Below are 14,553 nucleotides of genomic sequence, written 5' to 3' on the forward strand. Positions count from 1 at the left end.
TCTCTAGATCATCATGATACTTCTTTATGGAGTACCTTACTCCTACTAGGCAGCCAAAACTTTCTGTGAACTACATGGTGTGTTGGATGAATCTTCAGGCTTCTGTCATTGGACAAGTTCAAGTTGATTGGTTCATGAGTTCTCATGTCGCTGGTGTAACGTTAATGTCCAATTTTATGTTTATTTCATCTGCTTCTCTGGTGTTTGTGGGTGTAGAAATACGGTTGTGTTAAGACAGTTCGTTTCTAACGCTCAGCAAGAGAATGTAGGCGGAAATTTATCAGAGCCTTGGATTGTTTATTGGGTTTCACACTGAAAACAGGTTCAGTTAGAGTCTTTATCAAAATCTACAATAAAAACAGCTAGGAAAAATAATAAGATACATATCTACAAAATTTGATTGTTTCATTTAGATCAATTTAGATCTTTTCTCCAAGCAGCCAGTGGGTGTAGAATGCCAGCGATTCTTTGGGCTTGTACTCAGGAACAGTGTGGCCAGACCCCTGAAACATCGTTAACTAGTCAAAAACCCTCAGCCATATGATGAACTCTTGTCGAATTTAAGTTTGGTTCAGACATGGCATCGGGCAAGTCACTGAAGATGGAAGACGACAATCTAATATGCTAGATTCTCCTGCTGGACTTTAAAGCTTGCTTACATGCCTTTATGGTGAGGAAGGTGAGATTGTGATCATAGCCTTGTGTATATCTGCACTCGCATAAGACAAAATGACTTAAATCATTTCAGATACATGTTTTTTTTTATGTTTCGTTAATCCTAACATGAAGTCCAAAACAACTCAACGACCGGCCAACTCTACTTCTTAATTAGTGGGATGAGGCAAAACATTTGCCCCGTTTAAAAAAAATAGTGATAAAAACATGGATGTAGCTGCTTTTCTTAATCTAGATTGCTTTTGAATTCTCGCAGGTGTTCAGTTCTCAATGACTGCTAGTTATGTTAGAGAGAGTTCTTGTCATCTATCAATTGGCGCATCAGATGGCAGATATATAACTAAACCAGAAACATATGTGAATGGTGATAATCAAGGAGAAAGATGTACAGTTGTATAGAAAAATGGTAGAACATCATACCCAGCAACTTGCCCCCCAAAGTGCCATGGTCGCCATGAATCGACAACTCGGTAGCCTAATGATCTGACCCATGCCTCCGTTCCAGTGAAAGGGATACATAGATCATGATCTCCACTGTACAATTACACACCCAAAAGTTGTTAAACATCTTTCTTTTTCAATAAAGTGATTACATATCGTAAAAATGCAAAGGTGAGCACGGGTACATAACCAGTGTTGCAGAAAAGAGGAGGCTGCACATTTCAAATTTATTACACAAGTGTGTATTGCGAAAAGTTTGAACACTAACAAGTGACAAAGTTACACACTTGTGAGTTATTCGCAAAAAAAATTTTACACACTTGTGTGTTGTAAAAGTTGACCAATTTGTGACCCATAGTGTCAAAAATCCACAACAGAATATACCATACTTTTTAATATCTCGTTCTTTGTAGCTGAAGCATTGATTTTCTCTGATGATTGTGTTTCCACCGTTCGTTTTAAGCATTCCAAATGGATAACTTTATGCCTTAAGCACAACACATGTACATCAATGTAGGCATATGAATTAAAGGTTATTATTACAAGTATCGTTATTGATAAAAACTAAGTTCTATTCCAGGTACCAGGAGTCTAGGATTATTTCTGAACCAATTTACCCACAATAAATAGTAGGACTAAAGTTTGAAAGGGTTTGTTTCCTCCTGAAGGTTATATTCACATTCTTTACATTGAGTCAAAGTAATTTGGTACGATCTGAGACTTGTGCTTCGCTATCCTATTCAAATATGATTTATTTTTTCTCTTCTGTTCTTGTAGAATCAGGGAGAGAGGAGTACCTGCAGCGTGAGTGTGAGTGTGTGTGGCGGCTCACTCTTTGGAACGGGAGGACTGGATGCCCCTTCTAGGTCAACTTATCCTCATGGGCTTGGGCCCTAAGTGATACATATGATGGGCTTGGGCCCATACCAGTTCAACACTCCCCCTCAAGATGGGTGGTAGATATCTATCATTCCCATCTTGTCACATGCCAAGTTACAGTCCTTTGTTCCTAGTCCCTTTGTTAAGCAATCTGCAAACTGCTGCCCAGAACTGACATGACCAAGGCTGATGATCCCAGCATCAAGTTTCTCCTTAATGAAGAAGCGATCAATTTCCACATGCTTTGTCCTATCATGTTGAACTGGGTTATTAGCAATGGCTATAGCTGACTGATTGTCACACCACACCTTCAAGGGGCCCTTCCTCAGAAGTTTCAACTCGCTCAGTAGGTACTTCACCCAGAGCATCTCACACAACCCTTGAGATAATGCTCTGTACTCAGCTTCTGCTGTTGATCTAGACACAACTGTCTGTTTCTTGCTTCTCCATGACACCAAATTTCCTCCCACAAACACACAGTAGCCAGAAGTTGATCTTCTATCATCTTGACAACTGGCCCAATCAGAGTCACTATAGCCATCCACCTCAAGATGTCCACTCTTCGCAAACCACAACCCTTTACCCGGAGTCCCCTTCAAGTATCTCAGAATTCTGTGCACAATATCAAGATGCCCACTCCTTGGTTCATGCATGTATCTGCTCACCACACCCACGGCATACGTAATGTCAGGCCTGGTATGACACAAGTACAATAACCTCCCAACTAATTTCTGATAATCTTCCTTATTCACCAGCTCACCTGATTGAGCTGTCACTCGATGATTTTGTTCAATTGGCGTAGGGGCTGCACGACATCCCATCATGCCCATGTCACTCAAGAGATCCAAGGTGTATTTCCGTTGGCACAAAGATATTCCCTTCTCTGTCCAAGCCACTTCAATGCCAAGGAAGTATTTTAGGTTGCCCAAATCCTTTACCTCAAACTCCTTGCTTAGACACCCCTTCAATCTCTCTATTTCCTCCTTATCATCTTCAGTGATGATAATGTCATCCACATAAACTGCAAGGATGGTGATCTTCCGATCAGAGAGTGAGTGTTTGTAGAACACCGTGTGGTCACCATTACATTGACCATACCCCATAGCACGGACAGCACATCTGAACCTATCGAACCAAGCCCTCGGCGATTGCTTCAGTCCATACAAGGATTTCTTCAGCCTGCATACCTTCCCCGTGGTCTGTGAAGTACCAAAACCTGGTGGTATCTCCATGTACACTTCTTCCTTCAACTCACCATGCAAGAAGGCATTCTTGACATCTAATTGATGCAACTTCCACCCAAAGTTTGCAGCACAGGAAACCAATATCCTTACTGTGTTCATCTTTGCCACTGGAGCAAACGTCTCGTCATAGTCCATTCCATAAGTTTGACTATATCCTCTGGCGACCAATCTGGCCTTATACCGTTCCACCTTCCCCTCAGGATTCTGCTTCACTGTATAGATCCACTTACAACTCACTGCTTTCTTTCCTGCCGGCAATGTGGTTAGCACCCACGTCTTGTTTTTCCTCAGTGCTTCCAACTCTTCTATCATCGCTTCACGCCACTTCGGATCTTGCTTTGCAGCCTTCCAATCCTTTGCGATTGACACAGTTTGAAGAGAGGCAACAAACACTCTATAGGAAGGAGACAAAGCCTCATAAGACACACAATTTCCAATGTCATGATCATCAAAAAACTTCGGTGGTAAAGCCTTCTGTGCCGCTTCACGTGTCCCCTTTCGCAACGCAATAGGCAGTTCCACCGTGTCAGATGAGCTTGCACCACTGCCTTGTTGCTCCCCCTGCACTGATTGCTCCCCCTGCACTTGCTGCTCCTCCTGCACAAGTGGTTGCCGTCGTGAATAGACCAGATGTGTGTCAGATGAGCTATGCACTTGTGGCACTTGTGGCTGCCGTCGAGAGTACACTAGGCGAATATTCTGCCACCGATCTGGAACAGGGAGCTGGAGATTACCAATCTGAATGGAACCCACTGTTGGCTGGACCTGAACCTGCACATCACCATCAGTGAGAGTACCAACCGGAATTGTACCCACAATTGGCTGGACTTGAACCTGCACATCATCATCAATGTTAGTGCCCACAGAATCCTCCTGAGTGTGAGACACGGCCTTCTCCCCCTCTTGACCATCCTGCACAGAGTGTAAATGGTCAAGCTCTTGAAACAACACACTTAGATCTGTTGGCTCACCATAGAATGGCTTAGACTCCCTGAAGGTTACATCCATACTGACAAACCTGCGTTTCTCTGAGGGACACCAACATTTATATCCCTGCTGACTGGAAGAATAGCCCAGAAAAATACACTTCACTGCTCGCGGATCAAGTTTTCCAACAGAAGGACGATGATCACGAACAAAACAGGTACTGCCAAACAATTTTGGGGGAACAACAAACTTAGTTTCTCCATATACTAGCTCACACGGAGACTTCATGCTTAGTATTCTTGATGGTGTCCGGTTGATCAGGTATGTGGCTGTCATCACTGCTTCACTCCACAAGAACTTGGGCACATTCATCGTAAACATCAATGACCGAGCAACCTCAAGAATATGCCGATTTTTCCTTTCCGCCACTCCATTCTGAGGAGGGGTGTCTGGGCACGAAGTTTGATGAAGAATACCTTGATCAGACAAGTAGGCCCCAAATGTGTTGTTCACATACTCTGTCCCGTTGTCAGTCCTGATCACCTGCACCTGCACCTGAAACTGATTCTTCACCAAGGCATGGAAATTCTGAAAACAGCTAAACACCTCATCTTTGTGACGCATCAAATAAATCCAAGTCATACGAGAATAGCAAACGATGAATGTCACAAAGTATTTCATTCCATTCATTGATACAACTGGGCTCTTCCATACATCCGAATGAATAAGCATAAAAGGAGATATGCTCCTAAGCCCCTTACTCACATATGAGGCTCGTGTGTGTTTGGCATATTCGCAAGCATCACATGTCAACTTGCCCTTGCCTATCCCACACATAACATCCAGAAAGATTCTACTCATCTTATCAAAAGATACATGTCCCATCCTACAGTGATGGATCATCGCCTCCTTCTCCTTGTCCTCCATGGTCGCAGCACACACCAAGTCCGGCTGCACCTCCTGGTCCATGTACCAGAGCCCCCTACGCCTGGTGCCAGTCCCAACTGTCTGGCTCGTCTGTCGCTCCTGAATCACGCAACCAAATTTGTCAAGGATCACACGACAGTCAATTTGATCAATTAGGGCACTGAAGGAGACCAAATTGACAGGAAAAGCTGGCACATGTAAAACTCAGGATAGGGAGATGGTCGGAGTGCACTTGACTGTGCCAACCCCAATGACAGGCTGGTTTGTGCCATCAACAGTTTGCATAGTGCCCGTGTGAGACGGAGGGTGCTTAGTGTAAGACTCAAACACGCAAGATTTACTCGCAACATGCTTAGATGCTCCAGAGTCGAGAACCCACTCTGGAGCACTCCCATTAGAAGCAAGAGATGCCTGTTCTGGATTACCTTCATCAGTGGAGGCCCAGAGAGCAAAGTCTCCATAGTCAGCATCATCTGCATCTTTGCCTTTTGACGTCCCAGTGTCTCCTGCCACTGTCATGTGAGCCCTCTGATCCCCTGAGTGTCCTGAGTAGCCACCTCTGCCCCTAGAAGCCTGACCCCTTGAGGTCCCTGAGTATCCACCTCTGCCTCTAGCACTCCTGCCTCTGCCAGTTCCCCCTCCGTTGTATCCCCTGCCTCTGCCACGAGTTGGACACGCCCACTTCCAGTGACCTGCCTCCCCACAGATATGACATTTGTTGGGATTGCTCCACTCCATGCGCTCAGTGACTGCAAATGTCGAAGACGGCACAGCCTTCATGTCTGCATGCTCAAGAGATAGCCGCACCTCCTCTTGAGACATAGCAGCAATAGTCTCCTCAATAGAGGGCAGGAGAGGTTGGTGCAACAGGGATGCCCTCCTGCCATGAAAACAACCTCTAAGCCCCTCCAACAGTTTCAGCACACGCCTGCGTGCAATCCACTTGCGCCCTGACTCGATGCAAGCCGCATCGTAGAGTTCCAGAGGGTCGCAGTTATCCTGCTCTGCCCACAAAGCCTGCAGCTCTGCCACATATGTCATCACTGACATGTTGTCGCCTTGATGCAGCCGACTGATCTTCCCCTCAATCTGAGCAATTAGCATGACATTGCCCTTACCTGAGTACAAGGTGGACAGAGTCGTCCATATCGCAGCGGATGTGGATAGCCCCTCCACAGAGCGTCCAATGTGGGGCACCACCGAGTTCAACAACCAGCCAATGAGCACAGAGTTTATGACCTTTCATCTTTTTCCCTCCACAGTAGTCTTGTCTCCTGGTTCAGCAACAACACCCAACAAGTACCCATCAAGCTCCTTCTGTTCCACAGCCAGCAACGCCCTTCGGGACCAGCTCAGATAATTGGTAGCCCCCTCTAACTTCATGTCCATGGGCGACAGTTCGATCTTCTGAGCCACTTCCTGTCGAGGAACGATGGCCCCAGATTTCGACTCCTCGAAGATCTTAGCAAGCTTCTCGAAAGCCTCAGCAAGGCCTGTTGACTCAGCCATCTTCGGTCGGGAGGAGTGGAAGCAGCAACACTCAGTAGTAGCAACAGACACAACCTCTACACACCCAACAACAGCAGCCCACAGCAGCAGTAGCACTGACCACCACCAGTAGCAGCAAGCAACACCTCTTCCTCCCAAGGAACAGCAGCAGCAACGATAGCTCCAGGACCACCTCTCCTACCTCCTCCCGCTGCCTCACGCAGCAGCAGCAGCACAGAAACTCCAGCAGCACCTCGCGCGCTCACGCAAGCACTCCTCCTTCGCATGGACATCACCTGCGCAGCCTTCAGGTCGCGAGTCCCTCCGTCCTCTGCCGCGTCAGCCCGTGCACGGCCGCGCAGGCAGCGCCGCGCCCGACCACTCGTGCGCAGCAGCGCGTTGACGCCGCGACCGTCGTCGCCCAGGCACTGGCCCGCGCCCGCATCTCGCCGGATCCCCGCCACCTCGCCGGCCGGCGCCGCCGTCCGTCAGGCCCCGCCGAACCTGGCTCTGATACCATGTAGAATCAGGGAGAGAGGAGTACCTGCAGCGTGAGTGTGAGTGTGTGTGGCGGCTCACTCTTTGGAACGGGAGGACTGGATGCCCCTTCTAGGTCAGCTTATCCTCATGGGCTTGGGCCCTAAGTGATACATATGATGGGCTTGGGCCCATACCGGTTCAACAGTTCTACTATTAAGCAATAACCCTAAGCAGAAAATGTGTTATGCACAACCAATCTGTTAGTTTTGCTTTACTAAAAAAACTGTCAGTTTTGCTTGGACAATTAAATGTACTAGTATTACTCCCTAGTAGTTCAACCCGTTCTCTACTGAACCTTCACCCTAATTTGATTCCATATATTAATCGGTGTCTTCTTTTGCAGGAAATAAGTTACTCAGTGTTAACATTGTCAAATGATCAAGTTGCAGGTGTGCCCCGTACCTGTAAATAAGTACGCGATATCCCATGGCTGTGAATTTTTTGTGATACTCCACCATGCTGCCTGTATCATGAGTGTAGTCTATTCTTGCAGTATTCAACTCCCATGATCCAATTAAGCTTTTCTGATGTGCCAATTTCGATCGAGTTTGTTCCCGACAAACAAGAGTTAGTTAATTTGTGCCAATGGATTAAATTCACACTAATTTGTCTCGCATCAACCAACCAACCATCATACCGGTTTGGCGTGAATGGCAGCTCTTACATCTTCATCATCCAGCCATATAGTAGCAAGTTCATCACTCTGTGAGGACATATAACTGTTATAAATTAGAGGACCAACCATACTTATGAAATGATGTAATTGTATGGAAAATGAAAACAATAAATTGTATGCCGTGCATGGTAGAGATCTACCGCCAAGCTCTGGCCACAACGTGATATGTCCGTTGCTCAGGGAAGACCGAGAGGCCATGAAAGCCCCGCCATCCTCTTCCTCACAGGGAAAGGCCTCTCTGTTTCACCTAGCTTTCTGAAGCTTGATGGCAAGCTGCTGTTCACGAACGCTGTCTCTTGGACTTCAGGGTGGTGGTAGCATGGTGCAAGAATGTTGTACTTATTCAGATCTTTCAGTTCCTGCAGATGACAACACAAATCGAGGCCTTACAAAATTTGGAAGGTTGCGCATTTGCTTGTCGGTTTACAGGCTCCGGTACATGAACATTACCCAACGGACTCTATCTATCTTTTCTTGGCACACATCATTTACTTTTCCCCAGAATGTGCCATGGCAAGCAGCACTGACATCCTGAAACAGGGCAAACAGTCAAGTCATTGTTAGCTTGCTATCTGTCCACGGATGAAACTACTTATGGCACCGGCAATTATGCAGAAACAAGAGAAGCAAAATACCTCAAACATGTCGGTTGATATGAGACCCATCCCATGTGCAAACGGCACAAAAGAGTTTAAATCGTAGTCTAAGTCGGTTACTCCATTACCAATTAGATAGCCCTGGATGCAAACATTAACCTCAGACTGTAAGCTCACACACACAACTTCGCATGCGCAACTGAACTGCAACGAATAAAATGTTAGTGGGAATGACCTTCAAATTGATTCTTGGCTTCAGAGCCTTCTGTGCCCCTGTAATGACGTAGAGATGAGATGTAAGAAACCTCTGATCTCAACTATGAATAATCTACCCACTGTGAGCGACAAAATCCACCTTTGACAACTTCATCAGCTAGTGTAGGAATGTATATCCCTGCATATGACTCTCCGGAAATGTAGAATGGGTTCGACTGAAACTCTGGGTATAACTCGAACCACTGCAACAACGAGTAAAATCAGCATCCAGTTTCTTGAATTATGTAGTGTAAATTATCGCAGCTGATGAACTGAAGCAGAGATTATTACCTTCAAAAGGAAGGTATGCCCATCGGCTGCGGTTTTCAGGTCACCTGTTGTGTAATCCGATTTGTTCAATGAGTATGACATCCCAACACCGGCAGGGGAGTCCAGGTACATCATGCTTGAAACCTAGTTACTCCAGTTTAATGACACATTTATCCAATCACTTGGCATGGAAAAAATACTTCTCGTTCCATGACAATTTAGTAGAGCTGAACAAGATTAGTACTCCTAAATTCTGGGCAGGCTGCTGCGGGGTAGGCCTGTGCTCCTAAACTGTGTTCAGAATCAGGTATGCGGATTACCTTTGACCAACTATAGGGATTGAGGTGCAGCTTGGGCAGCCCTCCGGGAGTGCTTCCGCGCTCAAAGTTGAAGGGACCTGAGCAAAGAACAGGGCACCAGTCGGGTCATCTCATCCTAGCCAAAATCACAAGATGACAACAAAAGAAACTGCCGGTCCGGACGAGAGGTAAGAATAATTAAGATCAATCCAGACCGTTCTCGTAGACGAATCCGTCGAAGCTGGAGCAGCCGGGGCCGCCGTTGAGCCAGAGCACGACGGGGTCGGCGGCTGGGTCACGCTCCGACAGCACCAGGTAGTAGAACAGCCTCCTGCCATTGCTCTCGTCCACGCTTATGTACCCGGCGTAGTGTTTGGACGGGAGGGCGCCGTCGAAGCCCGGGAGGTGGGTCACGAGGTGCTTCTCCGGAGCTGCGACGGCGAGAGGGATGAGGGGCAGCACAAGAGCGAGGAAGTGGGTGAGGAGGGAGGGCGTGGACACCATTGACGGATTTGAGGCCCGCGATAGCAGGGATTCGGTAAGACGTTAGTATCATAGGCACCCAGTATCATATAGAGCAGTGCAGTTTTAGTGGGTGAGGCCGAGCACCAGTGATGAAGCGGCATGTGTCCGATTACGTGACCGTGCTATGCTGGTGGGAGCATCCACGGTGTGAATATAGAGTAGAGCCCTTCAAAATATTACCGAGGCTGACAAGACAATGCGTAAACACATAACAAACTAAGTTTCTAAAAGAATTTGGGAAGATTATATGCTATTCCTTTCGTCCCGATTTATTTGTCGCAGAAATGGATAGAAATTGATGTATCTAAAACTAAAAAGTATATTTAGATACATCATTTTTCGCAAGTAATTTCAAACGAAGAGAGTATCTGTTTATCATGGGCGTGCTATAAGGCCTTTTCTTTCTTCATCTTGTACTGGATTTCAACAAGGAAACAAAGATTCACCTAGAATTAAGCAACCATTTCGACTAGTCGCCGCGCGGCCGTGCGATTGGGGCCTTCATACCATCACGCCTAATTCTCCTAATTCTTCGATTTTGTTTTTTTTTCCTTAATTCTCACGAGCATCATCCTCCTCCCGCCTTCGTCATCCCCGGTCGTCCCCTGTCATCCTCCCTGACCACCATCCTTGCCTCCCCGTCGAACATCGCCGAGGCTCGCCGTTACCATTGTCGCAATGCCGCTCATTGAAGCATCTCTGTTGTGAGTCGTTGCAACTTTTTACACAGGTAGCTGAAGGAAATATGCCCTAGAGGCAATAATAAAGTTATTATTTATTTCCTTATAATCATGATAAATGTTTATTATTCATGCTAGAATTGTATTTATCGGAAACATAATACATGTGTGAATACATAGACAAACAAAGTGTCACTAGTATGCCTCTACTTGACTAGCTCGTTAATCAAAGATGGTTATGTTTCCTAACCATGAACAATGAGTTGTTATTTGATTAACGAAGTCACATCATTAGTAGAATGATCTGATTGACATGACCCATTCCATTAGCTTAGCACCCGATCGTTTAGTATGTTGCTATTGCTTTCTTCATGACTTATACATGTTCCTATGACTATGAGATTATGCAACTCCCGTTTACCGGAGGAACACTTTGGGTACTACCAAACGTCACAACGTAACTGGGTGATTATAAAGGAGTACTACAGGTGTCTCCAATGGTCGATGTTGGGTTGGCGTATTTCGAGATTAGGATTTGTCACTCCGATTGTCGGAGAGGTATCTCTGGGCCCTCTCGGTAATACACATCACATAAGCCTTGCAAGCATTACAACTAATATGTTAGTTGTGAGATGATGTATTACGGAACGAGTAAAGAGACTTGCCGGTAACGAGATTGAACTAGGTATTGGATACCGACGATCGAATCTCGGGCAAGTAACATACCGATGATAAAGGGAACAACGTCTGTTGTTATGCGGTCTGACCGATAAAGATCTTCGTAGAATATGTAGGAGCCAATATGGGCATCCAGGTCCCGCTATTGGTTATTGACCGGAGACGTGTCTCGGTCATGTCTACATTGTTCTCGAACCCGTAGGGTCCGCACGCTTAAGGTTACGATGATAGTTATATTATGAGTTTACATGTTTTGATGTACCGAAGGAGTTCGGAGTCCCGGATGAGATCGGGGACATGACGAGGAGTCTCGAAATGGTCGAGACGTAAAGATTCATATATTGGATGATATGGTTAGGCCAAGGGGTCAAGCCCATGAGGCTTTAGGTCGGTGCAAAAAGGAGTCTTGCGGAGGCCAGGGGGCCAAACGCCGGAGACCCTGGCGTCTGGCCCTGGGCCAGACGCCGAGGCCCATGGCGTCTGGGCCAGACGCCAAGGATTGTGGCGTTTGGTCCTGGAGTCTGAGTGGGACTCTTGCCTTTCGGGCAAAACCGACTTTGAGGAGGCTTTTGCTCCAAGTTTCGACCCCGGGGCTCAACATATAAATAGAGGGGCAGGGCTAGCACCAAAGACACAAGAAGTTGATCCACGTGATCTATTCCTTAGCCGTGTGCGGCGCCCCCAGCCACCATATTCCTCGATAATACTGTAGCGGAGTTTAGGCGAAGCCCTGCTGCTGTAGTTCATCAAGATCGTCACCACGCCGTCGTGCTGACGGAACTCTTCCCCGACACTTTGCTGGATCGGAGTCCGGGGATCGTCATCGAGCTGAACGTGTGCTCGAACTCGGAGGTGCCGTAGTTTCGGTGCTTGATCGGTTGGATCGAGAAGACGCACGACTACTTCCTCTACGTCGTGTCATCGCTTCCGCAGTCGGTCTGCGTTGGGTACGTAGACAATACTCTCCCCTCGTTGCTATGCATCACATGATCTTGCGTGTGCGTAGGAAATTTTTTGAAATTACTACGAAACCCTACAGTGGCATCCGAGCCAGGTTATTTATGTTGATGTTATATGCACGAGTAGAACACAAGTGAGTTGTGGACGATACAAGTCATACTGCCTACCAGCATGTCATACTTTGGTTCGGCGGTATTGTTGGACGAGACGACCCGGACCAACCTTACGCGTACGCTTACGCGAGACCGGTTCCCTCGACGTGCTTTGCACAGAGATGGCTTGCGGGCGACTGCCTCTCCAACTTTAGTTGAACCAAGTATGGCTACGCCCGGTCCTTGCGAAGGTTAAAACGGAGTCTATTTGACAAACTATCGTTGTGGTTTTGATGCGTAGGTGAGATTGGTTCTTACTTAAGCCCGTAGCAGCCACGTAAAACATGCAACAAAAAAGTAGAGGACGTCTAACTTGTTTTTGCAGGGCATGTTGTGATGTGATATGGTCAAGGCATGATGCTGAATTTTATTGTATGAGATGATCATGTTTTGTAACCAAGTTATCGGCAACTGGCAGGAGCCATATGGTTGTCGCTTTATTGTATGCAATGCAATCGCGATGTAATGCTTTACTTTATTACTAAACGGTAGTGATAGTCGTGGAAGCATAAGATTGGCGAGACGACAACGATGCTACGATGGAGATCAAGGTGTCGCGCCGGTGACGATGGTGATCATGACGGTGCTTCGGAGATGGAGATCACAAGCACAAGATGATGATGGCCATATCATATCACTTATATTGATTGCATGTGATGTTTATCTTTTTATGCATCTTATCTTGCTTTGATTGACGGTAGCATTATAAGATGATCTCTCACTAAATTATCAAGAAGTGTTCACCCTGAGTATGCACCGTTGCGAAAGTTCTTCGTGCTGAGACACCACGTGATGATCGGGTGTGATAGGCTCTACGTTCAAATACAACGGGTGCAAAACAGTTGCGCACGCAGAATACTCAGGTTAAACTTGACGAGCCTAGCATATGCAGATATGGCCTCGGAACACGGAGACCGAAAGGTCGAGCGTGAATCATATAGTAGATATGATCAACATAATGATGTTCACCGATGAAACTACTCCATCTCACGTGATGATCGGACATGGTTTAGTTGATTTGGATCATGTGGTCACTTAGAGGATTAGAGGGATGTCTATCTAAGTGGGAGTTCTTTAGTAATATGATTAATCGAACTTAAAATTTATCATGAACTTAGTCCCTGATAGTATCTTGCTTGTTTATGTTGATTGTACATAGATGGCTCGTGCTGTTGTTTCGTTGAATTTTAATGCGTTCCTTGAGAAAGCAAAGTTGAAAGATGATGGTAGCAATTACACGGACTGGGTTCGTAACTTGAGGATTATCCTCATTGCTGCACAGAAGAATTACGTCCTGGAAGCACCGCTGGGTGCCAGGCCTGCTGCTGGAGCAACACCAGATGTTGTGAACGTCTGGCAGAGCAAAGTTGATGACTACTCGATAGTTCAGTGTGCCATGCTTTACGGCTTAGAATCGGGACTTCAACGACGTTTTGAACGTCATGGAGCATATGAGATGTTCCAGGAGTTGAAGTTAATATTTCAAGCAAATGCCCGAATTGAGAGATATGAAGTCTCCAATAAGTTCTATAGCTGCAAGATGGAGGAGAACAGTTCTGTCAGTGAGCATATACTCAAAATGTCTGGGTATAATAATCACTTGATTCAATTGGGAGTTAATCTTCCGGATGATTGCGTCATTGACAGAATTCTCCAATCACTGCCACCAAGCTACAAGAGCTTCGTGATGAACTATAATATGCAAGGGATGAACAAGACTATTCCCGAGCTCTTCGCAATGCTGAAAGCTGCGGAGGTAGAAATCAAAAAGGAGCATCAAGTGTTGATGGTTAACAAAACCACTAGTTTCAAGAAAAAGGGCAAAGGAAAGAAGAAAGGGAACTTCAAGAAGAACAGCAAGCCAGTTGCTGCTCAAGAGAAGAAACCCAAGTCACCTAAGCCTGAAACTGAGTGCTTCTACTGCAAGCAGACTGGTCACTGGAAGCGGAACTGCCCCAAGTATTTGGCGGATAAGAAGGATGGCAAGTTGAACAAAGGTATATGTGATATACATGTTATTGATGTGTACCTTACTAATGCTCGCAGTAGCACCTGGGTATTTGATACTGGTTCTGTTGCTAATATTTGCAACTCGAAACAGGGGCTACGGATTAAGCGAAGATTGGCTAAGGACGAGGTGACGATGCGCGTGGGAAACGGTTCCAAAGTCGATGTGATCGCAGTCGGCACGCTACCTCTACATCTACCTTCGGGATTAATATTAGACCTAAGTAATTGTTATTTGGTGCCAGCGTTGAGCATGAACATTATATCTGGATCTTGTTTAATGCGAGACGGTTATTCATTTAAATCAGAGAATAATGGTTGTTCTATTTATATG

At 46.1% G+C, this 14,553-nt stretch overlaps 1 pseudogene; it reads right to left on the minus strand.

Moving 5' to 3' along the window:
* Positions 1–274: 274 nt before the first annotated feature.
* LOC119354873 lies at positions 275–9,801 on the minus strand (annotated as a pseudogene).
* Between the last annotated feature and the right edge of the window lie 4,752 nt (positions 9,802–14,553).

This window comes from Triticum dicoccoides, chromosome 2A, assembly GCF_002162155.2.
Source record: "Triticum dicoccoides isolate Atlit2015 ecotype Zavitan chromosome 2A, WEW_v2.0, whole genome shotgun sequence".
Classification (NCBI taxonomy): domain Eukaryota; kingdom Viridiplantae; phylum Streptophyta; class Magnoliopsida; order Poales; family Poaceae; genus Triticum; species Triticum dicoccoides.